The sequence below is a fragment of the Falco biarmicus genome, chromosome 3 (genome assembly GCF_023638135.1).
Source record: "Falco biarmicus isolate bFalBia1 chromosome 3, bFalBia1.pri, whole genome shotgun sequence".
Classification (NCBI taxonomy): Eukaryota; Metazoa; Chordata; class Aves; order Falconiformes; family Falconidae; genus Falco; species Falco biarmicus.
In genome coordinates this window covers 100,368,488-100,394,889 of record NC_079290.1, presented here as the reverse complement: position 1 = coordinate 100,394,889, position 26,402 = coordinate 100,368,488, and the positions used below count along the sequence as shown (strand labels likewise).

The window sequence follows — 26,402 nt, the reverse complement described above, 5'->3', positions numbered from 1 at the left end:
CTTCTGTACATGTCTGTATGTAGGTACGCATGCACATACAGAAATGTAAAGATACTCTGCTTTGTGACTATGTGCCAATCACTGAGGGTAACAACTTTCTCTGACAAGCCAGGTGCAGTGTTTTGCCACAATCTGCTCGGTTGTGACAAATCTTTTTTTCGGAGGTGTATGTTTCCTATGGGGTGATGCGTGACTTCTGGAACAGTAAGTACCATTTATGCAGGAGGTCGGTGCCTATAGCTATGCTACAGAATAGTATTGTAAGCATAGTTAGAGTCCTTGTGGCATAACTACAATGTGGAGAAGTGAGAAACATGTACAGCAGGCTAGAAACAGGCAGCCTTCGTGGAGACGGCTGTATCTGCTGGCTGGCTGTGAGTTGTACACTTCAGGCTTGTTTTTCGTTTTAATAACCAGATTTACTCTGCCTGCAGGGAATATTTTCTAAGGAAGGAAGGTAAGCCGTATTTCTTCTTATTTATATGACTCTGTTGTATTATTTTTTTTTGGGGGGGGGGAATGCATGTTTATAGCACATAGTTTTATAATACAATATGATCTTGTGACATCTAATTAAGTGTTTCAGTATTTGTTCACAGTAAATCCAACAAGAAAGCATATTTAAAATCTGGCTTATTATTCAAAATACACTTGTAGAAATGCTACGCAAAAAAGAAGTTAAAGATAGAGTTTGTATTGAGCTTTGACTCTTTAATGTTATTAAATAAGAGCCTACCCTACCTAAATAACAATGTTGTCAAAACCTCTGAATTTTAGATATTTTGTCTTCTTAAGACACAATTTACTGCACTTCTAAATTTCCTATACGTGAATGGAGGCTGTTCTCTAGAGGTAGAAGAGGCAGAAGGTTTTACAGCTTGAGCTGTGATAACAAAGGAATTTGAAGGGGCATAAAATATGATTATACAAAAATCTTGGATTTTAGGTGATTCAGTAATGTGATTTAGCAGACTGTTTTTCTTAGACAACATGCTCTTGAGTTGCTACACTATCTGGAATTAATTAATCCATTCAGTGCTATATTTATGTTCTTCATTTTCACATGGTATTCAAAACTTAAGAAAACATCTTTGTGCAGAGCAAAGACTGGAACTCTGGTGAAAGTGTAAAACCTGTGTTACGTTACTGTGGGAATGAAATCAAGAGATTCAGACCTAACTTTGCTGAAGAGAACTAGGTGTTTCCGTTTAACTGCTTTAAGATGAGCACTTTATGTTCTTGTGTACAGAAATATACACACTGATGTAACTACTTGTACTGCAAGGATCGTGCAAACGGGAATGTGAGCAATTTGCAAAATACCCTACAAATGCCTGCTAGCATTTATGTTGTTATTATTATTATTACTACCACCACAACCTTCTAGTTACACATACTGTCTTGAAATCATGGTCTGTTAACCATTTTGATCCTATGGAGTATTTGCAATCAGAATTTTTTTATCAGTCTTATCTGCTGCCACAGTCTGCAGAGTGGCTGGCCGTGGGGCGCTGGATGTCCTCATGAACAGCTGCAGTGTATATCTAACGTAGCCTTTACACGCTCCTGATGGCTTCATGTAAGGGCCCCATCCACACCGTTCTGTGGATCCACGCTGGAGTCCTCTAACTTCCTTTGTGTTTGTATTATTGCGTTTTCCATGTGCCACTGGCTTTCCCCTGCTGCTCCACGCTGGCCTCACCCACCGCCTCTGCAGTGCAGGCCAGGCCTCACGTGTCTCAGTGTCAGTGACCGTAGCAGTGGCCAGAGGATGCTATGACAGTGGCCTCAGGAGGGGAGGGTATCACTGAGACTTACAAAGTGCTCTGAAAAAGTGTGAGAACCTCAGGAGGTAAATGCTGCCCTGTGGGCTGGTGTGTGTTTCACGGAAGGCAGGACTGCAGCCTGCCAGCAGCACAGGTTGCACAGGTATATGGGGAAAAAAGCATTAGAAACTTTCCAGCCATGGGATCACAAAGCCAATATAGCAATATTACCCCGTAAAAAGCATTAAAATATAGTCAGCTGTATCATCCATGTATTCTCTGACATGGCTATAGCTAATCAGGTGTAGCTGCGGCTGAAGTGTTTAAGGTGTATAATTGTATGTGCCAAAAGAAATGGCAAACTGCGCAATATTAAAATTCTAACATAAAGCCACTAATTTTAACCAGTAGTGACTCACAGTGAACCTCCATTATATCACAAGATGTATCAGTCTGGGTTTGTGCTTATGTTTTTCACCCTGTTACACTTCTCTATATATGAGTCTGCAGTGGCAGTAAGGGCCCTAAGCACTTCTTTATGTTAGAGTGCCCAATTAAACGCAAATATTCACTTGAGTAAAATTCCCATTTGCATTTGGTGGCCCCATGCCCTCACCTGCAGCCAGGCAGGGATCACGATACAGTCACACGTGTGAAAAACATACTGGAGCCTGTTCTACTACCACTGAACTTAACAGCAAGACTCCCTGTGTCAGTCAGCATCATAAAAGATGGATTAATTAATTTCCTTCCATTATAGCCTTCCTCTGAAAGTTGTTGCTGGTTGGTTTTGTTTTTGGTTGGGTGGTTGTTGTTGTTTTGGTTTTTTTTTTAATTTATTTTGTTCTAAATGTCTAGTATAGTTGACAGAACATTGAACAGAAGATGCTTTCTGTTCATCAGTACAATGACCTGAGCTAAACACACATTGGAACCAGCAGCTCAGGACAGGTGTATTTGCAGGTTGAAGGGACCTTCTTGCCTGTACTGTTGTTGTGTGTTCACTTGCCTGTCGATTCTGCATTCTTATCAGCTGCTATAAAACACACAAGTTCTGATCTGTAATGTTTGTATCTATTTGGACAAGAGCCCTGAGGATAGGAGGGCCTGTTGTGGGTTTGGTTGTTGTTGTTGGTTTTTTTTTTTTCACCTTACAGTTGCTTTGAATTAATTGCAACTGCCTATGGAAATATGATCCCCTAAGAATGTAGAGAAATGCATTATTGATAAGTATGTATAAAATACCTCTAGATTCCCCTGCACTCTCTCTGCTAGAAATTTCACATCATTATTCCCAGACCAAAATATTACAAGGAAAGAAAGACTGAAGTGACTTGAGAGGAAAATGGCATTTCCAAACCAAGCATTGCAACGCAGGCAATTCAGAGTTAAACAGAAGAAAATCCAAATGGCTTCCTAGATACAATTAAAACACCTCAACAGCTTACTCCGTTTTTGATGCCATGTGATAACTGCAGGATGTGATAGAGGTAAACAATTTTTCAGTTTCATATTAAATTATATAGATATGATCAAAAAACACTTTTGGCTTTAGAAGTATCCACAGTATCAGTTCAGCTTCTTTGTGGACTATAAATGTACATCTGGTCCGTGCTTTCAGCTGCATGACTGTAATGTAACCAAAAGTTCTGAAAGTTGAATGATTTCTGACCAACAAAAAGGGGGAAACAAATTCTGGAATGGGAACTGCAGTGGAGGCAATGGGTTTCCCAGGTCTCAGGCCAAGAGCTGCTTGTTGTGGGTTTTCTAGATCCTGTTAAACTCCTCCTTGTGTTTGAATTTGTCCTAACGAACACAACATTAAAAATGAGCAGGAATTCAAAATATGGCACCTTGTGTGCCTGAAACCTTGGGATTTTTTTTTTCCTAACTACATTTGATACTCTTTCTGCTACAGGTCTTGGTCTCAAAGTTTAGCAGGGAATTGTAGCCACAAGCTTATTTGCAACAGTAGACCCCGTTGGTAGGTAGCCATGCACAGCCAATGAACTGGCATCAGTGGGAAATGCTAAATTGGAAAACGCTCTTAAAGTGGTGGTGGTGGTGGGAATATTGATAGACCATAGGATTGCCACTGTGCTGTTCACTTATACTCCATATTTCACAGAGATTGTGCAGAAGTGAATGTACAGTCAAAATATTTCACTGAGCCCTTATACTTAGTGAAACGTTCAACAGAAAAGCCTTTTTTCATACTCACCCATTTCTGTTTCTTCTGCCTCCTATGCTCATTCAAAGCCCGTCTCCAGTGGCACAACAGCCACAGCAAACCGGCCACCCCTCCGACCTGCAGGCAGTAAGTGACGGTAAGAAGCTTCACTGAGATGGGAAACGCAGGCGATGCCACGTCCTCTGCTCCTAAAGGCAATGCCCTGGCTGGTGGGGCTACGGGAGGGCGGGGGGATGCAGAGGGGCCTTAGGGAGGGGATACTGTATGCTACATACTTCTGACTCCTATGCTAAAGGAGAAGTGGAAAAATGTCATTATTAAGTAACTAAAGAGGGGGTGGGACATCTTCGGTCTCTGTTTTCACAGGCAGCTCTTCTGTAAACCTGCCGTATTTATACCTGAGCATCATGTATTGAAACTCCAAGTCACCCAGAAAATTTAACTTGTCAATCAATATTGTGACCAAGGAAAAAGTTTCCATAACCCAATACACTACAAAAATGTTTACTCACATACATATACCCAGTCCCAGCATTACTCTTCAAAACCAGCTTTAAGGTCTTTTTATTTGCACAGAAATGTAGCTACCTGTGCCACTGCACCTGTAATATCTGTAAGCTGACCATATGTTTCATATGAGCTGAAGCAGCTAGATCCCATTTAAATTACCGTTTTTGGTAATGACATTTTTGCCTTTCCCATTGCTGATATAGCTTGGCCCATATTATGCATAGAGTTAGCATGGATCATTGCCATTCCTTTTCTAAAAAGGAATTATCTTCTTCAAAGCTTGTCTGTACTGAACTTACCACCTACCTTTCCATGAGGAGCAGTCTTGGTCTTTGGCAAGCTGATGGGCTTTATCTGGTTACAAATTGCTAACAGTTTCTTCTTTTTTGGTATTCCGTGTTTGGTTTATTGCATTTAGGAGTTGGAGCGCATCCTTTCCTCTGCCACAGAGCTTGATGCTAGGCGATCACTTAAAACAAACTTTAATTATATGCGCTTTGTCTTCCAAATGCCCAACAGCTGTGTGTGACTTGCTAAATTACTGGGTTCTTGCAACAGCTTCTGAAGTCCACAGGAGTATGTGTAGGATGGATTTCTCTGTAAAAGAATAAAACCCTGCAACTTTCTGGTGCTTCAGATTGTTTGCCCCAATTTAGACAATACTTGTGACCTTAATCTCTGGGTCTTTATTTTATTTTATTTTATTTTAAGTCTCTCTAAACACAATTCTTTTCCCTTATAGGGCACTTTATGAAAATAATTTCATTAACAACTGTGAGCCAGATGATGAATAGGTGAGTGTTAGGGGGAAATCCTGCTGGAAATGAGTGCTCCCATCATCAGTGTTGTGTGTGGTAAATTAGGAGCAGGTTCTTCAGGAAACGAGCACAAAAAGACTGAATTGCTGCTCGTTGAGAGTTTGTCTTGAGCACAGAGTAAGTTTTGTGCCCCATGCTGTTGGTTCTTCTGTCCATCTCAGTCATCATTTTCCCATTTTGGAAAGCAATCTTCTTGTCACAGCATCGCTGCCCAACCCAGCCACCTTTCCCCCGCCTTCCCGCTCCTCTCCCAACAGCTTTGCATCCCACCGCTTCCCACTTTAGGGCCCAGCCCTTGCCCTGTCAATCCTAATCCTCTCCGAATAGAATTTTTTTTTTTTTTTTTTCTTTACTGTCCCACTTTACACTCCCCTTCCTGCCCTCCAGTTGAGCTTTTGTTTCCAGTTGCTTGGCATCAGGCTGGTCCTTTATTGTTCCACTCTGGCCTTCAACGTATAGGCAGCCCCAAGCACCCAGAGGGAACACTGGGTGCATTTCCCGGGAAGAACGCCTCCTTCCTTGTTCCCCATCTCTGCCGAGTCCTTCAAGGCACACAGGCACAAGAACACTTCCCATAGTTTTAAGCAGGGGTAAAGCCAAGAGCTTACAAACGATGTGGTAGTAACAATTAATAACAACAACAAGGGAAACAAGGAGGGGAAACTTCTCCTCATGGAAATGCCCTGTGTGGAAAATACCCACTGAGTGGTTAAAATCTGGCAGGACTGTAAGCATCAGAGAACAAGGTCATGTAAAGGAGAAGTGCTGAGAAGCTTTAACATAGTCTGAGTTACCTGCATATACCTCCTGCACCCATGCCACGTACAGATTTGTATGTGTATACCTTCGTACAATTGGGAAAAGAATGACTTTATTATGCATATCTTCTCTTTGAGAGCAACAAGAACATCCTAATTCTGCCTTTGGGAAATATATATATGTAATTTTGGGGGGCTTTAGATCACTAGCTAATGCGCAAAAGTTATAAAATTGACTACTCCAAAGAATTTTAACTTGCAGGGGTTATTTGGGGATGCCAGGGGCAAAAAATAAAATATAATTGTCAAGAGGTCTCATAAATGTGTGAAAAAGACTGGATACCTAACCATAATAAAAATTTGTATTTATTTATAAAGCATTAAAATGCTGTCTTAATTTGGTATTGAAAAATTCCCAGCCTTCCTACTGTCTTGGATTTGGAGAGGTCCTTTCATTTTCAACTACAGCAATGGCCCAGGGACTCCTGGCAGGTACACACTTCTGAGCAGCTAGTTTATCTTAGTTGTAGATGAGTAGTCCACTTGCCTCCACAATTTCTGTGCGTTCATAACGATCGGCTAGGCTGGAAAATATTTGCAGTACTACTTATTTAGCCACAATACCTAACAAGAAAAAACGTCATTGTGCAAAGCACTGTTTGAAGGGAAGAGCAAAGATCTACACTTTGGAGTTGATTTTTCTCCAACTGATTTAAGAACAGTCCCTAGCGTTTGAGAAAGCAATGCGCCATTTTGGGATAATCAGAGGAGGTCATTTTTAGAAAACACAGAAAAGATACAGCTATAAGCTGTAAGTTGAAAGATTCACATTATATATGCAACCCAGGTTTTGAAGAACCTCACTGCAATTCTCTTATCTATTTTTATCCAAAATGCAAATGCACTTGTAGTGATGAACTGATGATTGCATTTAGAAGAAAGTGTGACACCCCCCCCCCGCCCCCAACTAACTGTAGATTCAGACCTTGATCAGGTGTTAGAAAAATTAAAGATTTAAATAGCAATAATAATTTTGAAACTAATTGGTCACTCTTGGAGCATTCATAAATTTACATATAGCAGAGTGTAATCTAATTTGAATGTAAGCCTTGAACAGACTTCCATCTGCCAGCATCAGTTCTTAAAGCTCCTTGTGTCTTTTATGAAGATTGAAGAATTTATCAGGCCTGGGTTGGAGTGACTTCTTAAAATGAGGTAGCCAATATTCTGTATTTTTATCAGTGGTCACTTAAGTGTAATGCAAACAGATCATTCACACTCATGTAAAAACCTACCGAGTAGATAGAGCAGTTTCTGGATTTTTATTTAAACAACTCACAGTAAGTCGCTCATTTTCATCGCCCACAGACAGAACACTGCATTTTTAATAGACAGTTCTGAAATAAGAAAATCTAGAAAACAAACCGATATATCCTGGAATATCAGATGTAGAGAAACTTGATTTGGACAGACACACAATTTACACCATAAGAATTCATGGATATCCCCATTATGTGTGTCTGGGTTGTAAAATTACTGTAACTGTAAAAGTTGGGCTCTTTTTTTGTTCTGTTTGGTTTTTAAAAAAGGTGATTATGAACTACATCAGGGCTGTGAGCTCATTTAAATCCCTTTACAATCCAGGTTTAGTCAATATAGCTGCACCAGAATGAGAAAACTATTTAAATGAGTGAGCTGAAACTGCAGTTAGATGAAGGAACTTGGTGGCTTTTGCACAATTAGGAATGTAATTTTTATCGGTGATGGATGAATGTCTAGTTATTTTAGAAGTGTCCGTCACCAAGTTTCTTAACAGGATGATACATTTACTCTTTCCCCCCATCTTTAAAGATTTACTGCCATTTGCAAAGTACTTTCATTTAATATTCTTTCCTACTCCCAAATAGGTTTATTCAGTTTTCTGACAACTAATCTATACAGACAGCACAATGGCTACTGAAACTGTATTTAATAGCTTCTCAAATATTAAATTTCCCGGTTGGATTAAAATGTAGCCCATTGGGAAAACTTGAAAAATCAGCACATCCAAATGGCAGACACAGAAGGACCTGCCAGAAATTCGAACTCGTCTGACGCTGAGATAAATCAGAAATCATGGGTTATTGCCTCTTTCTCATGATATTTTCAAAGCTGATGGCCACTAGAGCCTTGCTGCTGCTTTCGTTCTGTGCTGCTCGGTTGGCAAGCTGGAGCATGAAACCTTTCAGGGTTGGCAAACTGCTTTCTGCATAACTTTAGATCTTGCCTGTGCCTTCGCATCACAGCAGAGACGTGGAAGGATCTTAAGCAAAACCTGGAGATTCTATATTCAGATAAAATCTAACTACACAAGGAGAACGCTAGGAGTGGGGCATGGGGGGCGGGATTGAGACATGAGGCAGATGTTAGAAGGGATGGGACTAAAGTCTGATCTTCATTGTGTCTTAAGAATGATTGTTGGCAGGATACGCTACTGAGCTATAAGCCAAAGCATCTCATTGAATGCCTGCCCATCTTCTAGTTCCTGCTTATGACCTCTTCACCATCAGCAAAGGTGTAAAACTTCACTGAGAGGCATCTTTGCCTTCACCTACCTCAGCTCTGCTGAGCACTGGTCATGCCCAACGTGCTACGTTCCTTGCCGTGCTGTAGCTGCGCTCGCACTGAGCACGGCCTCCAGAAACCTGCCACTTCCAGCAGCGTTTCTTTGCTTCTCCTCCCTGGAAATTGTCGTTTCACTTTCAGAAGCTAAATCAAGAGGTATTCATTTACAAGCGACAGTAACACTTCACCAAGCCCCCCACCCCCCAGCTGCCTGGGTGCTATTGGGATGGGCAGACCCGACCTCACAGCGGGGAGCCACATCCCTCAGCAGCCCCTGCCCCTTGTTCAACAGACAGGTCACGGTGTCCTCCTAAGGGCAACATAGGAGGAGAAATGATTCCTCATCAGAAATGTGTCCTTCTAAAGCAGACCATAACACTTAAAAAATTCATTTGTACTCCTCAGAAGTAAAAAAGGAAAAAAAAAACCCTCAAAATTGGCAGCTGGCTCATAAGCACCATGGCTGGTACCTCCATGGCAACTTCACGCATAAAGAATCTGAACTGGCTTTCTTAATGATGGGAGCTCCTTTCATTCTTAAAAACTTGCTGAGGCCTTCAGGCTTGTAGCTTCAGGTAGCTGTTACTTGCAAAAGCTACGGAATACAGTAGTTAATGAGTATAAGGAAGAAGGGGTTAAAAAGGAAGACAAGAAAAACCAGTTTCATGCAAAGGTGAATGAAAGTGAACCAAAAATTGAGTTCCATACTTTTAACTGTTTTGCATTATTTTTACCACATCTTTGCATAACTTCTTCTGGTCAGCAACAAATCTGGGAAAACACAGAAATGTCTATGTTTGCTTGTGTTGCTAAATTTTTCCAATTTGCTTCCGTGGCCATTAGGACTATTACATTATTCCAGCAACTGGAGAGAGGTCAGCCACCCCCCACCACGGGGCTCCTCCTGGGGAGCAGGGTGACAGGCTGGCCGTGCCTTTTTCCTCTGTGTGGTCCAGCCAGACTCCTCCAGTATCTGGGCAAGTACACTTACCTGGGTGATTTTCTTATCTATTGTTATATTTTGACATATTTTTGTAATATTTGATGACCAAGTACTAACTATAAGCTAACACCTATGCCTACTGCAGTCGATAATACAGTTTCTTCCATAATAAATATTTTGTAAGTGGGCTTACAGAGAATATAAAGATAATTAATTCATGATAAAAAGTACATTTATACTTATATTCATGTGTGCACATACATTTGCAAATAAGTATTTTTAGCATGGCTTTAAACTACTCATATGCAAGCATTTCACCTTGTTTTCAACAAGGTTCTTCGCTTGTTTACATTTTGACACTGACAAGGGGAATACCTCTACTTGCTTTTGCAATGTTTTGTCTTCCTTTCTGCTGCTTGGCTTTGCTGGTGAGAGAATGTAGATTAGTTTCTAAATAACTGTAATTCCTCAGATGACATAGTGGTATACCACAGATCTGAATTTCAAGAGCCACTACGGTGTTGGGTGAACCAGATTTATTAGCTATTAATAGCGAGGCTATTTCAGGCATCAGAGGCTGCACAAGAAAACCTTAAGTGCTTTTATGTTGGGTCTCTATGCTAAACTCCTAACTGCAATCTCAGCAAATTCCTTCTGTGTTTGTGGAAATCAGTTTCATAACATTTTCCTTATTTTCTTTGGATAGCCTTCCTGAATTTTAAGTTATTCTTCTAACTCAGATATGTTTGTTTTATGTTTGCATCTTTCTGTCTGATACTCAGATTCCATCTTTCCACGGTGATCATCAGGGTTTTTTTCTTTGTCCTAATACTGCTTTAGACTATCAGCAAATGTTCATCTGAGGAACCTGGGGCCAAATTTGGCCAGATTTGGCCAGATTGCTATAAATAAATAGGCAGATGTTACTTTCCAGCTGTCTCCCATTGCTGTCCACACACGCTGATAAAATGCTTGTCTACAATGCTGAAGACTGAAAGGAGACAACAAGGCAAAATTAAAGTAGCAGAAAGATACACTATAAACCCCAAGAAAATTAGCATGTGACAAATTGCATCTTTCCGTTAAAAAGAATTAGCTTCCAACCACTGAAGTACAATGTGATACCTATTTATCAAGTTAAATTGTTTTCTTATTGCAAAGCACAAGCTTAATTACAAAGATCATTTACATATGGATGGCATTTGCTTAAGCAATATTTCTAACACTGTATGCATAAATATGATCTAATTTCAATTTTTTTTTTTTTTTTTTTTTACCCCATGCTTTCAGAAAATAGGCAAACATAATGCTGGAAACAATCTCCTGGATGATCAAAATGCAGCCCCCTACTTACCCAGGGAACTGTGCCTGTAGCATTTTCCATGAGCTGAACAATCCTCATCATTAAATAGCTCGAGTTGTTATTTTTTTGTCCCCACTATTTGTATTAAAAAACTACTCTAGAACCTCACCACTTTTATGGTCAGAAACCTTCTAATTTCCAGCCTAAATTTATTCATGTCCAAATTACACCCATTTGTTCTTGTGCCAACATTGTCTACTAGAGTAAATAGTTCTTTTCCTTGCCTACTGTTTACCACTCTATTGTGTTTTTAGAGAATAATTATTTCCTGTATCAGCTTTTGTTTCTGCTAAAGTAAACACACAAAAATTTTGCAGCTTTGCTCTTAAAACACATTATCTCTGGTAGTCTCTGCAGGCTTTTTTTTAACCTGTTTCATCTTCCATGAAACATGATGAAAAAAAATCAGTGCAAGATCTTTCAGGTGCCTTAAGCAATGGTACAGATATTTTCCTTTTCTCTGCTAAGAAATAGCTTAACTGGTTTGTCCTTGGATGGTATTTGCTTTTTTGTGGTTGTATCCCACCGGCAACTGAACAACCCTGCAGCCAGCTAATATGCGTACCTAGATCCATCTCCTACATTGTTTACAACTAATAAGCTCCTAGTTTATAGCAGATTTTTTTTATTAATCCTCGAGTGCACGTCTCCACTGCCAACACTACACATTTAAGAGTCAGTTTAGCAGTGTGTATTTTCAATGTGCTTTTTCCAAGGGTAACACGCGGCTGGGATAAATTGATGCTAAAGATAATGAGAAAAATAAAAAGGAATAATGGTGGGAGAGAAAGAGAGGCACTCAGCACACTGAGAGCACCAGGCACAATGTATTCAGGAATAAGGAATTTTCACAAGTGCTTCAGTGTAATAGGGTGAACCGTGAAGGTTCGAGGGTGGTATGGCATGTGCAGTACCTCAGGAAATTATTTTTTGGTCTTATGGAAAAGCTGCTTGAATATTCCTTTTTAGTTGGGGAAAAAGCTCTTTGATGCATTAGAGCAGGAGCTCCCGAAGGCACCTACGGAATCTATCAAGGTGGTGTGAAAAGAGCGTGGGGGAGCATGCAGCCCACCACCTCCTTCCCAGAGAAGCTAGGGAAGATGCTTCTGGGTTGCATTTGCTGCCGGAGCAGCTTGAACATCTTTCCTGGCGTGCACCTGAAGCTCAGCACACAGCTGGCACAGTCACAGGAAAGCAACCGATGGTGGTATCTAAAGCACATTAACTTGGAGAGTCTCTGCATAAGAGTGCTCCGCAGGGGTGGTATTAATCACAAGGCATTTCCTAGAAGTTGCACCACTGCAGATCTGCCTTTTTACTTGGTTTTGCTTATTTTTTAAAGTTGGTGTTAACAGTTAAAGACTTGAGACTTTACAGAGTCTGTGTCTTTGAGGCAGCAGTGCAGTATTTTCTTTACATGACTGTTTCAAAATCAGTAGGATTATTACATCAATACTCCTCCGGTTGTTCACAGTAAAAATACCCCTTTGATACTACCTGGTTGTAAAGTTTCCATTCATTTTGGAATGAAAAACATGTAACACTTAGGTTTTAACAGGCATTGACATTTTCAGAAACAACTTAATGATTTGGGACTGCAAGTTCAACTAGCTAGGAACTTGGAAACTTTGAATCTTTAAGAAAAGGATTGACATTTCCTTACTTTGTGGCAGAATCCAGCAATTTAAAAAACACTTTCAGTTGTACAATTATAGAGAGCGGAAGACCAGTGTATCCCCATACTTACCAGCAAGAGCTTCACCATTTGTTAGAAAGATGAACTACGTTTTTGAGGGATTTTTTCAGAGGGAGGAAGATTATTTAAAAACAATCTGATAGGTATTTTTTGTTAAAATTTTATGTAACAGTGCTGGAATGAGAAAATGTATTCACAAGAGTTATCTGCTAGGGCATGCAGCTTTACGGACTTCTTGAAAAATCTTCTTGTCCATTTTAAATTTGAAGGGAACCTGCTATTGGGAGGGGAATCTCTATCTCTTCAGGATTATTTTATTAAGTTATTAAAAGGCAGTTTTTCTTGATGTGCCCTCCTTGACCATTGCAATATAATGCCTTCTTTGATGTTGAAGTGGTGAAGCGAACATATTAACTTTTTGGCGTATTATTAGTAATGTTTAATGTGTTGTATTCTGTTTAGGGCATCCCTGTGGAGCTGATGGCTGTGGACTGACGCCTGGTGTACCAAGCAGGTCTGCTCTGAACGCCTTTCAGTAGTGACATAACAGCTTTCACCAAAGGAGGAAGAACTCTTGATATTTTTTATTTTGTTAAGCTGAGTTTGGAAGGCTTTAATTTTATAAATCCCAAGATCTGTGACTTAAGTAAACCTAGCACAGGCAAACAGTGGCTTCAAAAAGTAATTAAATTGATATTTCTGTCAGAAGAGTTTAATTCCCTGTGACCCATAAGTCACTATATTTTAGAAATATTTAAGACACATTCAAACATCACAAACTTGCAGGGTGCAACCAAATGATCATTCTGACTTGACAAGATTAATTTTGAAGCAGTTCTTACCCCTGACTTGCCTCTTTCTTTTTTTGCTAGTTGTAGTTAGTAAAAGTATTTGTCAAATTGGGACAAAGCTTTGTCATCAGTCCCTTCTCTTTAGACATCGACAGACACTGTGCTGCTAAAGGAAAGGGATTTGCAAGGTGCCTTACAAAGGGGAATATGTCACATGAAGGAAGACTCGCAGTGGATGGTAATACTATCCTACTGGGTTTAATCTGGTAGAGGTGTTAAGCTAATTAAGAAAGAATTAAACTATACATGACAGATACCAGTCCCATTGTGTAACATACTGCTGGAGGATACACAGAACCACCGGGGTGATGAAAGCGTTGCAAGAAGGTATATAGAAGAAAAATAAAATGTAATTGCTGCATGTGAGTATAGTGAGTTTTGCAGGTTAACATGGTATACTTGTTTGACAAGATGTTCTTTTACATGGTATAATTTTGCCATTAATACTGATTCTTTATAGAAGATATATGTGAAGTGATTTAAAATAGCTTGGGGGGGAGGTCAGTGAAGAGCATGGAATCACCCTTCAGCAGTTATTTATATGGGAAATGTTTGCATTATTCTCTTTATATAAAGTAACTTTTTTGTCTTTTTGTGCAGTACCTTCTGATGCCATTTTAAAATTAAAATCAATCACATTTTTCCAAGCTAAGAAAATTTATATTTCTATGAGAAACTGGCCTCACCAATAAATTAATATGAAATGCCGTTTGGCATCTATATGAAGCATCCAGAAAATATTTTCTATGTAAAAAGGAGAGAGGTTTCTTTTCTCGGTTATTTTCTCTCCATTTCTTGTGTGGCGTTCCTTTCCATTAGCTTTCTTGGAGCTCTGACTCAGGGCAAACAGATCTGTTGCTTTCTAAAAGATGATTTATCAGTTTGGAGATACAGAGACAAAGTTGTATTTAGGCATACAAATTTTCGGTTGTCTTCTCCATAGTTTTATCCTATTTCCATTTCTTTATACACTCAAGTCACACAAATCTATTAGACAACCTCATTAGATACCTCAGTACTGTAACGTTGGTGAGATTAAGAGAAGAGGGATAAGGTGTACGTACAGCAGAAGATATGCTAAGTTTCAATTCCACATTGTAAGGAGCTCCACCTTGATTCAAGTGCAAAGTGGGAAAAATCCCACTCTGGGAATTGGAGGCCGTGCATCAGCACAGGTGCTGTTGTGCCACACATCTGGGGGGGTATGTGGCAGCTGACGGGACAGACCCTGCGCCTTGCTCCAGCACTGGCTTCTGCTTCCCCTCTGGTCTCAGACGGGAGTGGTTTAAAATAATGAGTCTAATATAAAATAATAAGTCTAAAATAATAAAAGTCTAAAATAATAAGGCTTTTGGCAATTTGTTCCTGCTTCAAAGTAGTTTAATACTTAGCACAACTCCATAGCAGGCGAAGATTTTTTTGTCTTTCGAGTAACTCCTTAGGATCAGGCATTTCAGGGCATATCTGAACCCCTGTAGATGACTGGAGCGTTGTACACAATCAGTTGTTGACGTGGTTAAGAGAAGACAGAACGTGTGCTGTGCACAGTGCTTGTACGTGACTAGTGAAACGATACAGCAGGTCACAAATGCGTCCCACACCCGCAGCCCACGCATTGCCCGCTTCTTCACACACAGAAATACAACAGGCAGCACTGCTTTCGGAGGCTCTTTGGGTTCTTAATGGAGCAAGTAGTCCTAGGTGGAGCTGGGAAGTGAAGGAAATTTTACCCAGCGGGAGCCAAACGGCAGTCACGCAGGAGCTAGGGGGGGATGGTGCAGCTTGTGAAGGTTTATCATATCATAGGTTACTGTCATTATGAAAGAAACTCATTAAATAAATTAGAATAAAAAATGTTAAAAAAATAATAATAAATTAGTAAATAAATGACCAATTCCTCCCTTGCAAGCACTTTCTATAAGTATATGAGACATCTGCAAAACGGTGGAGCTGAGAGGGAGATAAGGCTGTTCACACTCCGCACTCGAGCTGGATGTGGGTTACTCCCTTTCAGGTGTGTGGTCTAAGCTTCAGGTGATGGGAGTGGTTCCATGTTTTTTGAAGTTTTGTTTTTTTCTTCTTTTTTCATCTTCCTCCTGGTGCTTATCAGTCTGCTTTCTCATGAACGGTGTCACTAGTAGAGCACTAACCAGCTGTCTCAGCAGGGCTCTTTGCATTTTGCTACCAGGTGTATACTTACCCTGGGTCACCATGCTTGCTTTTGCGTTACATGCTTTCCTCTCTATTTGAGTTTCAGCTGAACAGTCTGTTCATTTAAAAACACTATCAAAAATGAGAGAGAAGAAAAAACTTACCCTTACGAATCACTTGCAGGTTCCCCTCCAAGTTGGAAGTTGTTCTTCCTTTTTTCCAATCCTATGACTTTATTTTCAGCTTTGTTGAGCCTTTGCAGGCTTTGTGTCCTTTCCAGAGTCCTGGCAAGTGGATTACTATAAATAAGAATAGATTCTTAGAGGCTTTCAGTGTGAGTAGCCAGGTTGAAAGTCCTTTTAACAAATTCAATCAGTTTAATTACAAAAAAACCCCCAAATCTTCCAAACCACTCTCCCTTTAGTAGCAGCACAAAACCGCAGGTGCTCAAACAAAAAGGAAATAGCAAATCCATTTATTACTTCAAAGGATAAAATGTTAATAGAAAGGGTACTTTTAAAGTAATATGTGTGAGTGCTATACACATGAACGTTGAATATATATATTCCCTTAAAATCATCTAGTAAGGAAATAAAATGTCCATTTGCATTTTACTCCTGCACATAAGTTTATTAAGATAATATATGTATCTGTGTATGCTGAGCCATTGCTTTGCATCTGCCTCAGCCTGTCCAAGGTGTATGAATATTGACTGTTTAATGTACACCCCATGGTGTATTATTGCTTACTGAAAGCATAATACTGCATGACCTTGTTTTTTCTGTTAATTATATTTTTTCCCTTGTAGAAAAGTAAGTTTACTCATTCTGAATCGTGCCAAACCGCATAATCTGGAAAGGAATATTGTGGCTCTACTTGGAAAGTACTAATTGGGCTTCAGCCATCACTGGGAAAGCTGTATAGTCTTTTATTATTTTAACTGGCCAAATGCCCTTTGTTACCACATTAACAGTCTCCCTATGGTGCCTCTAACTTTGGTATTATTTTCACTTTTACGCTAAATTTGACCAGATGAAAGACACGAACCCTCCAATTTTGAAATAAAAAAATAGCATGTTTTGTTAATCCTGTACTTTAGAGGGAAAGCCTGTGAAAATGATAACCTGTGTCCGCTGTTTTTGTTCAGTAAACCCCTCCTGCCAGCTGTTCTCCTTGGCAAGAGGAAAGATAATATTTTGGTGTCTTTAATTTCTCCATTTTCGAGCAGAAGTTTTGCTTGTGTCATCATTTCAATCATGCATGTTAACATCAGCCTGGCAAACAATACTGCCCTCTATAAAACCTCAGTTTGGCCGGTATCGCTGCAATGTTGCAATAAAGTTGTTTTAGACTATTAAATACAACTTGAGTCACTGACCATGAACTATTGCAGGTGCTCTGGGCTGTGCCTTGAAAGTCCTAAAGACGACAGTGACACAGACCTATAGGTGCATTTTGGTCTGATGCCACTGGGAGCTAGAGACACAAAGTATCTGAAGAGACGGGGCAGTTGCTCACGCGCCTTTGGTCCCTGTCTCACCAGGCAGACTGGACAAGGATCAGCAGATGGTAACTTAGGTCCAGCCTTAGAAAATGAGAAGGGATGGCCAGCCAGGAACGCTGGTGCTTCTGAGACACAAAGCGGCCACCTAAAGCTCTAGGCTTAGGCAGACACGCTTCCCACATCGACACCATCCAGCTCACCACGTGTACAGGGAGCGCTCTCCCTCCAGCTCAGTCTTTGACTGCAAGCTTTAAATTCCGCTGAAGCAGAAAGGGTGTTCTCATCATGTTTAAGACCATTTAAGAACATCTTTCTCCATTTTCAGGTAACCTGAAGGCTGAGTGGTTAGAGGCATATTGGATCCCACACCTTGGCAGAGGATTATTTCTGCATATGTTCTGGGACAGCTCAGCACTAAAGTCTTAGAAAGGAATAAATAATAATAATAAAAAAGTCTTGATTCTGCAACAATTTGTTTGGATCCCTTGTAGGTTTCAAGGATTTCTTAAACTCCTCGAGGGGCAAGATAAGCCAATTGATCAGGATAAAGCTAGGTTTCAAGTCTTTGCTTGTCTAGATGTTAAAATGGAGCATGGAGGAAGACAAGGAAGTCTTTTAAAACAAGAATTCCATTCATTTGTGCTCTACTGTAATTATACCACTGTCTTTAAGCCTTCTGAGGTTTATGGGGCTTGTGACCTTCCCAGTATGTTTCATAAGGGAGACAGTATATCCTTGCACTGCCCCCCACCAGAACTGAGCCCTTCCATCCGTTCAAGTTGTCTTAGGCAATTCACTGACCACCGTAACAGCTCCTTTACAGCCCTCTACTTGTACTTGATTGTGTAGGGCACATTCCAAGCAAAGTGGGGATAGTTCCTGCATTTTGCCTACTTACTGCTGCTGTAACAGCTTGATGTAAAGGCTGATAACAAAATAGATGGTGCATGTTGATGGTGCCCAACAACCACACTAATGCTATCATAATTATACCAGAATGCAAGTTTGCTTTTAAATACATTTCCCCTGGCATCTCCAATATGTGGATTTAGAAACGAGTCTTTTTCCAAGTTTTAATTTCCTCTACAAGCATATAATAATTCACTGCCTTTTCCTGCCCTTCAGGTTAGCTCTCATCACTGCAGATACAGCTACAGGGACGTATCATTTGGCTGAAGTGTTCTCGCCTGCTGGACTGCCAGAGCCTTTCAGGGTACATTTCTGGTAAGGTAAATCCATTAATCAATGGCAAAAGCACTAGGGAAATATATTTTAAAATGACAAAGGCATTTGGGTAGCACTCTCACAAGTTACTTGCCCAGATTTCGCTTTTTGCAGTTAGTATGCCTCATGCAACAGCCTGCCTGGTTCCCCTGTGTTTCTAGGTCATTATTCCTGGGTCCTGCAGTTTCACCAAGCGGTTCTGGATACTCGTCCCAGAGACCTTGGTCAGAGGAAAAATAAACCCAGCCTCTCTGGAAGGGCAGCATTCCTCCGCTCCTGCTCCAAACCACCACCACGGGTGGCGGAGCAGCGGGTGCCATGCTGTCCTGCACAGCACACAGTGCAGTGGCTGGTGCGGCATCGCCAGTGATGCACCGGTCCCTGCCCCAGGGTTAAGTTACTGGCACTTGCCAGCTGTGAGCTGGGTGGAAGAACTTGAGCACCTTTCCCCTTAGGAAAGGCAAATATTGTAAATCACAACGATACCAATAAACAAAGGTCACCCATTAAGAGAAAAAGTAACATCTTCAATTTTTAGACTTTGCTCAGAACAACTTGAAATATGTAGACAATCACATAGTCTTAAATGAAAGGAAAAATAATTGGGCAAAAAGCCATCCCTGCCCACAACATTTGAAGCAGGCCAGGAAAGCCATCTGACCTGTTGTTGGGGTCCTGTATCAAACAGCTACACTGACAGTAACTGTAATGAAATTAGACTTATTATATAAACATGAGCAACAACAAAAAAAAAAAACCCCAAAACAACAAACCGAACAAGAAAGCCACTATGGTAGTGATTGAGTTTAAGAAAAAGAAAGTGGAAGCTTGTCAAAGATGTATCAGAAGTGATAAATCCAAGAGGAAGATACTTCCCAGCAGCCTGAAGTCTCAGAGTAAATACTTTAGAAAAAAGCTGCCATGGTTAAACAGCAGAATTATATTAAAAAAGATTACATCCCTCAAGAAGGGGAAGGTGAAAATAGGACATAAAGCATAAACACATCATATGCCCCAAAAGACATTGACAGCCATCAAAAGCTCATAGTTAATCCTTTCTGTAGCAAGCAGGACACCTGCCAAAGAGGTAGTGGGAGCAATAGATTGCCAAGATAAAAAAGGAGCACACGGGGAAGATAAGGCCGTGGCAGTGAACCGCATGAATTCTTCACATCCCTGTTTGCTATAAACTCAAGGAGGTCCCCTTGCTGGAAGCCTTCTTTATACAGCGCACATCGGAGAAATCACTGAAAATTATCTATCAGTAGGTTTCTAAGAAATAAACTAGGCAGTAACAATTTCAAGGAACATCCAAATCTGGGATTAGTTGGGCATGGAAAAGGGAAGATACAGAAGAGAGCTCTCTCAAAGCATGAGCACCAAAGACAGATCAAATAGGGAATGGAAGCGTTTGCATCATGAAAGGCAGTGAAGAATGTTGCATCGAATCATTAGCTGATTCAAAACAACTAAAACCCAGAAGTATTTCCTCATATTGCACGTTGGTAACTTTGAGTTTCCTTGCTAAAAAATGTGGCTTACAGAATTTGACATGAGTTTAAGATCTCTTGGACAAAGTCAACCACCAGAACCTATTAAACAGGAAGACTCTACCTCTGACTTTGGAGGTCACACCACAGGAGCTGGGATCATAGGGCAGGCAGTTATCACTACATGCTCGTCATTTTATAATAACCTTTAGTAATCATCCTCCACTTTTCGCCACTTTTCATCACTTTTAGAGCCAGAATACTGGGCTAGAGGCACCTTTTTTAGCCTGGGCTGGGACAGTCCTTCTTTCATCCCGCTTTTAAGTAGCTCCCGCAGTTTGTGGAGAGCCTTCTGTGGATTCATCTGAGTCAACCTGAACAACAAGAGTCAGATCAAGGACTCCAAACCAAATTAAGACTGAAAATGCTAAGAAGTAAGTAAGAGAGCAGGGTCAGGAAGTAATATACACAAAAGATAAAGCAGAATTAAACTTGCATATAGTCTTTTACTCTTAAAGTAGTAAGTGGCACCACACATGAGATGACAGAAAATAATTCTTCATCCCTGTAAAACACAAAAAATACTGTCTTCCTTACAGCAGGTGAAATGACAAGAAAATTGCAATGTGTCCTTAAAGTGAAAGAAGCTTAATTCACAGATTAAATCTATATCAATACAACTAAAAAAGAGCTCAGCAAGTGGATAAATAATTATGCATAGAAAATGAAGAATAAATTAATATATAGAAGTAGTATCATAAAAACTAACCATTACCTATCTTTTTTTTTTTTTTTTTCAAGCTAACTGAAGTAATCCCATAGCTACATAACCCATATAAAACTGGTCTTGGTCATGTCAGTCCTCTGTCATGAAAAATGACTGAATATAAAACGTCCTTTCATATTTGTTCTGTAAGTGAAACCCTCACATAGTATGAACTGCTCAGGGTTCACGGGCTTCCACAGGGCTATGAGAAGCCACAGAAGCTGAGAACCTGCCCAGCACGTACCACGTTGGCTGGCACAGCAACGCCTTAGATCCCACCTTGGCAAAAATCAGTTTTCAATGTGCTCATCGCAGACAAGAATGTTAACTGACCATTACCTGAGATCCTGAGATCCTGGCACACCAGACTCCCCCAGCAGAAGAGGAGAGAAGCGATGGTGCAGAGCCTGCAGCGCCCCATTCCTGCAGCCCTTTCTCAAAGAGGGGGTCCTGGGACCGGCGCAATAAAGCAATACAGGAAACCAAAGCAGCTGTGCGATGTGCAGCTTTCATTTCCACGCAGAGCAGTGCACGGCTTCAGTAACTCAAAGCCCCTCGGAACCCAAGCTAGGACGAGAGGAATTTCTCCCACTACCAGCCCCTATGAATGAGCATTGCAAAGCCCAGCTGTCAACCTCCTCCTTCGTGAAATGCTGGAAGATTTATTCACAGCTAAACCCACGTGTTTTCTAAATTGTCATCACAAAATAATAAAAAATCAATCAACAAAAAAAAAATACCCAACAGCAAAGATAGGACTGAGCTGCTGTCCAGAGACTTTTTCTTCTCACGTACCATCAGAGGTCCTGCCACCTCACAACCTGCTCCAGCCACGGGTCGCTTTCATGAGATTTATCATTTGCTTCGAAGTAACCAGACCTCAGGCCCATTGCAATTATAGAGCCCCCTAAGAAATTCATCCTCCAATTGTCGTTCTTGGTTTATCCAAGAATTAGCAACTTCTCTATGAATTCCTCCGCCAAAATCAGTAATCTTGTTAATCTCAGCCCCCATATTTCTGTTCTGCTAGCAAAAATTCTCACAGTGCTCTTTCCCAAGAAAGACAGAAACCTTCTGTTCCCTTTTTCCCATACACTCAAGAAAATATCCCTGACCATAAATGATTCTACTACATTTATTCCCAGCAAAACCCCTGAGACTTAAATAACTCACTTCCAGTTTCCCACCTACATTTTCATTCGTTCTAATTTCTAGGTCAAATAACTGCACAAAATAACTTAAACTTGATAATATATAGGAAAAGTTTTGCTTTGATTTTTTTTTTTCATTTTCAACCACTGAAGCAGAGCTATAGTCATTTAGCAGACATCATAACTTGAAGTTAAGCAGTATTTTTTTTCAGGATGTACAGCTAGAGAGAATTTTTCCATTATAAAGCAATTCCCTAATGAACCATGGTTAATGTATCAGGTTGTTTACTGTGTAACATTGAAAAAAATACAAACCATATTTCATTATTGTATGAAAGAGATATGTAAACACGCAAATGTTTCCTGTTGTTGTAAGTTTTAAGGAATGACTTCTGTAAGCATTTATCTATAGTACATCTAAATTAAATAGCCCTGCTAGAAGGAAGAAAAAACATTTTGTATTCATTTAGTCGTTAAACAGAATCAGGAAGAGTGACTAAAATAATGGTTCCCGATTATTCATTACCATTACACTTTACTTGTTGGAATAAATACCTGATAAGAATCGTACCAGAACTATAGCTGTTAATGAATGATTAAAGGCTAGGGAGCAGATGCAAAGGGAAAGTAGAACAACAATACCTCATTTGTTTTTCTTCTGGGGACACTTCTGTGGTTCTCCTCCATTCTCTTCTACTGAGCCTTGCTTTCAGATTTCTGCAGTGCAATCGTCTGAACTGGGACTGGATTTGGACTCTTTCCTCCCCCGTTGAAAGCTCTCTTTCTTGAAGTGTGACCAAAAAAAAAATCAAAACCTTGACAAAGTTTATGAACTGAAAGTAATAACAATGTAAAAAATGCCAGTAGAAATATTTTATTTAGGTGATTTTTAAAACATTTCAACTTGTAATCTGGTTCCCGTACATTTTGTAACTAAACACCATTTTACAGAAAACCAGAATTTTTAATGTGAAGTGCCAAAATCCCATTTTATTACATTTAAAGTTTTCAGGGCCTTGACATCTGATTAGATCTATTCCCTGCAAAGTTTTGGTTTAGACAAATAGAGGCATTTGTGGTTGAAACTCATTTTGTCAAAAAGCTCCAGCCTGGCTTTGCTGTCCATGGTAGTCCGCGCAATATCGCAGGGAGCTTCTAGTATATGCAATGGCTTGATCAGCTGGAACTTGGATAACATGCGGACATGGTTCTAACTGATCCCCAGATGACTAGGAAATCTGTGTCCCGTATGCTGTTTAAAAAGGGAGGTTTAAAAATGTAATTAGATAGGAGAAAGAAACAGAGCTGGCTTCTTTTTTTGAAAATCACCATCCTATTTTTTATCGAGTCAAACCCCATATATTCACCTAGTCCACAGATCGCTCCACAATCACTTACAAGCTTTGTCATGTACTACCTAAATTCACCTGGAATTTTGTTTTATTGGCATCCCAAGAATTTAGGTCACAGAGAAACCAACTTGAGAACCCAGGAGATAAGTAAAAGCATCACGGACGAACACAAATCAGCACGCAGGCATTTGTGGCACAAATGAACACTTCACCAAACCAACGTCTCTCAGTCTACATCAGTCTGCAGGTTCCTGGTTTTCTTTCTCTTCCCAGGGGAAGTGCAGAGCTTTACGTAGCAAATCAAAGCTCCCTGACTCCTCATAGGTAAATTTTCACACATCTCTTATAAAAAGCTCACAGACCTCTAGGACCCATGGACTACAGGTGGAAAGCAGCACCAGCACCAGCGCTCCAAACTTGTTCCCACATGGAAACTCTTCCCAGTGTGCACAGGCTGTGACGTGCCCTGGCACCACTTTTAGAAAACCCATCTTTTACAAGTTCAGCTCCTTTCTAGTTACACACACAGGTGTGTGTTTGTAAGTGACTTGTCCAGGTGACAACAGGAGACCGATGGACTGTGATTAGAAAGTAGATCGATGATATAGTCCTATAGTCCTGTGTTTTCTGGTTCCAGTTCAGAGGATTTTACCCAACCACTTTGAGAAAATTTCCCTCCTGCTCAGTAAAGAATTGTGCTTGTGGTACGAAATAGAAATGTTGTCATGTTTCTTGGGCATAATGAAGGGCTCGTGGCATGAGCAAAGACTTTGACTTTACACGTAAGCCTTACTAAGACTGAGTTACCTTTCCAGGTGGTGGGAAAGAAGGGGAGAGCATGAAGAGCTCTGCCAGAGCAGTTTCCCCAAACCCTGCAGTGGCAGTTTCAGAGGACTGCCAGCTCAGCTGTCTGCCTCCTGCAGGGGGGTGCCAGCCCACGGCTGCTCCCATCGCTCTCCTGACTGCAGACCGCCCCCCCCCCCCCATACAGCCGGGGCTCCTTATGACACCCGCACATCAAAAACAAGAGGAAAATTCAGTGCCTGGAAAAGCCCGTCTCCCTGAATGCAGGGCACAAGCACTTGGTTGTCTTCTAGCAAATGTATCCCTGCATTCACCTGGTTGTGACAGTCGATTTGGGTTAGAAATAACCAGAGCTTTTTTGGGGCTGTGGAAGGGCAGGGTTCACCTCTGAGTTGTTGCAAGGCTCCATAAACAATTTACCAAGAACAACTGGAGGAGGGCACAGGCTGCGAATAAGCAGCTTGGGGCTGTTAAGGTGGCGTTGCCAGTGAATGGCACCGCTTCCCTGCCCTTTCACTGAAACAGAGCTCGAGCATTTGGATAATCAGTCACAAGGTCTGAGACACGGGAACGGTACCAAGGAGGTGGGCCAGCACCTGCTGCAAGCGTCCCAGGCTGGAGCCACGGAGAAGGACACCTGCCTGCCCTGGGAGCGGGGCAGCAAGAACCCTCCCGTGTGTCTGTGAATGGGTGTTTTTGAGAAGCCTGTAACTCTGAGTGGCATTTTGAATGAATTTTCACCAGACAGCCAAAAAACCTCCTGCTGTCAGATGTGCCCACGTACCAAGTCCTTGTCGCAACACACAGAGCTACTACAGTTCCTCAGCAAAATGCTTGCAAAAATATTTTTAAGATGTCAAAACCATCAACCTTTTCCCTGAGCTGCGTTCAACAAACTAGTTTGATCTGAAACTTTTCACTTGGAAGCACACAACAGTTTTGGAGATTTCAACCCCCAGAATGAAAACTTAGCACAGTTAATGGCATCTGAAATTCCTGAAGGCAAATGCTTGGCTGCATGGTTCTTTTGCCTAAAAGTCACCATGTCTCGCCTTTCCTCTTTTCTTGTATCGAACCCTAAGCCATCACCTTTTTTCAGTAACACTCGGGCCAGTATACAACACTAAAGCATATAGAAACGACTGATATGAAAGGGCTGAATAAAGGCATTTAAAAAATAAACCAGAAATAAATAATGTCTTAAGAATAACTGTTTTGTTTGCTCGCTGTTAGACATCTGTTCACAGACACCGCAAATGAGCCACATTGTGTTTGGGTTTAATAGTAATGACTTTGCAGGGGGGCCTTCTTTCTCCTCATTGTTTTCTCTTGATTTCTAGGGCAAACAAACCTTTCCCCCCCCCCCCCCCCCCCCAGCCCTTTAATAAATTAAAGCTGTTATAGAGTTAGAAGTAAATAACTGCGTAGTATGGAAACTTAAATCCAGCAAGCCTCAAAAGCTATCCAAGGTCCCACCGTTCGTGCAGCATCAAACCCTTTCTCACTCCCTTCTCCCCGGTAGTCCCCAGGACCAGTCTGCGGTGACTGAGTAGAATTCAGGGCAAAACCTGGCCTGAAAAACATGGAGCCAGCCGTCCTCCTCCTTCCCGCTCCCTGTCATCTGCTAACACTTTCAGACAACAAATAGCATACTGGATCCAAACTGTTTATTTTGCAGGGAATGCCATCTGCGTGGTGGCAGCTGGGGTGGGAGGAAAGGCACGTAGATGGATGAACAGCGATAAATATAGATGGTAGACAAAATTAGGAGAAGTTCTGCTGCTTTCCAGTGTTCTGGATCTTTGCATGCTTCCATTAAGTGGATACAGCTCTTCTTAAGCTGGTGTTTGAACATCTGGATTATTTAGCATGACAGCAAATTTGAACAGAGATGTCAAACAAGCCGGTTTGGGCAAAATGCTAAGACTACTGAAAATGCTGAAGTAATTTCTTGTTATATTCCATTTTTAACATATTACAGTATACTGGAACTAGCAACAGAGGGAAAAAGAAGATGAGAGTATTATCAAAAGGAGTATGTCATAAATCATCCAAAATGAAAAATCAGTGAAGATCTGGAGAGAATATTTCTTTCAAACCAAAGATAAAATCATTGTCCAGATTATTGACAGATGAACCCGAATTCTATGAAGGAATTGCTGCCATAACATTTTGATTTCCAATTGCTATTCAAAAGGACCACTTGCATTTGAATCAACCCTTTTCACTGTATTCCAGAAAGGATAATTCAATAATTAAACCCCCATTTCAATGTATTCAGTCCTACAAATATGATGATGTCAGAGGAAATTGTAGAGGTTGAAACTTAGTTCATATCTTTTCACAATCAGATTGCTAACAACAATTGGCCTACAGAGAACCAAGAAGGCTGAGGTAGGAAGGACCTCTGGAACTCAGCAGGTCCAAGCCCCGGCTCAAAGCAGGGTCCATGCCAGGGTC

The 26,402-nt window shown here is 40.8% G+C and overlaps 1 long non-coding RNA gene across 1 annotated transcript; it reads left to right on the top strand.

The window, feature by feature from the left end:
• The first annotated feature begins 477 nt into the window (after positions 1–477).
• LOC130146898 (uncharacterized) lies at positions 478–25,217 on the top strand. Its single transcript, XR_008821044.1, has 4 exons — positions 478–4,093; positions 13,112–13,163; positions 18,281–18,379; positions 23,954–25,217. It is a non-coding gene; the product is annotated as an uncharacterized LOC130146898 (long non-coding RNA).
• Positions 25,218–26,402: the final 1,185 nt, after the last annotated feature.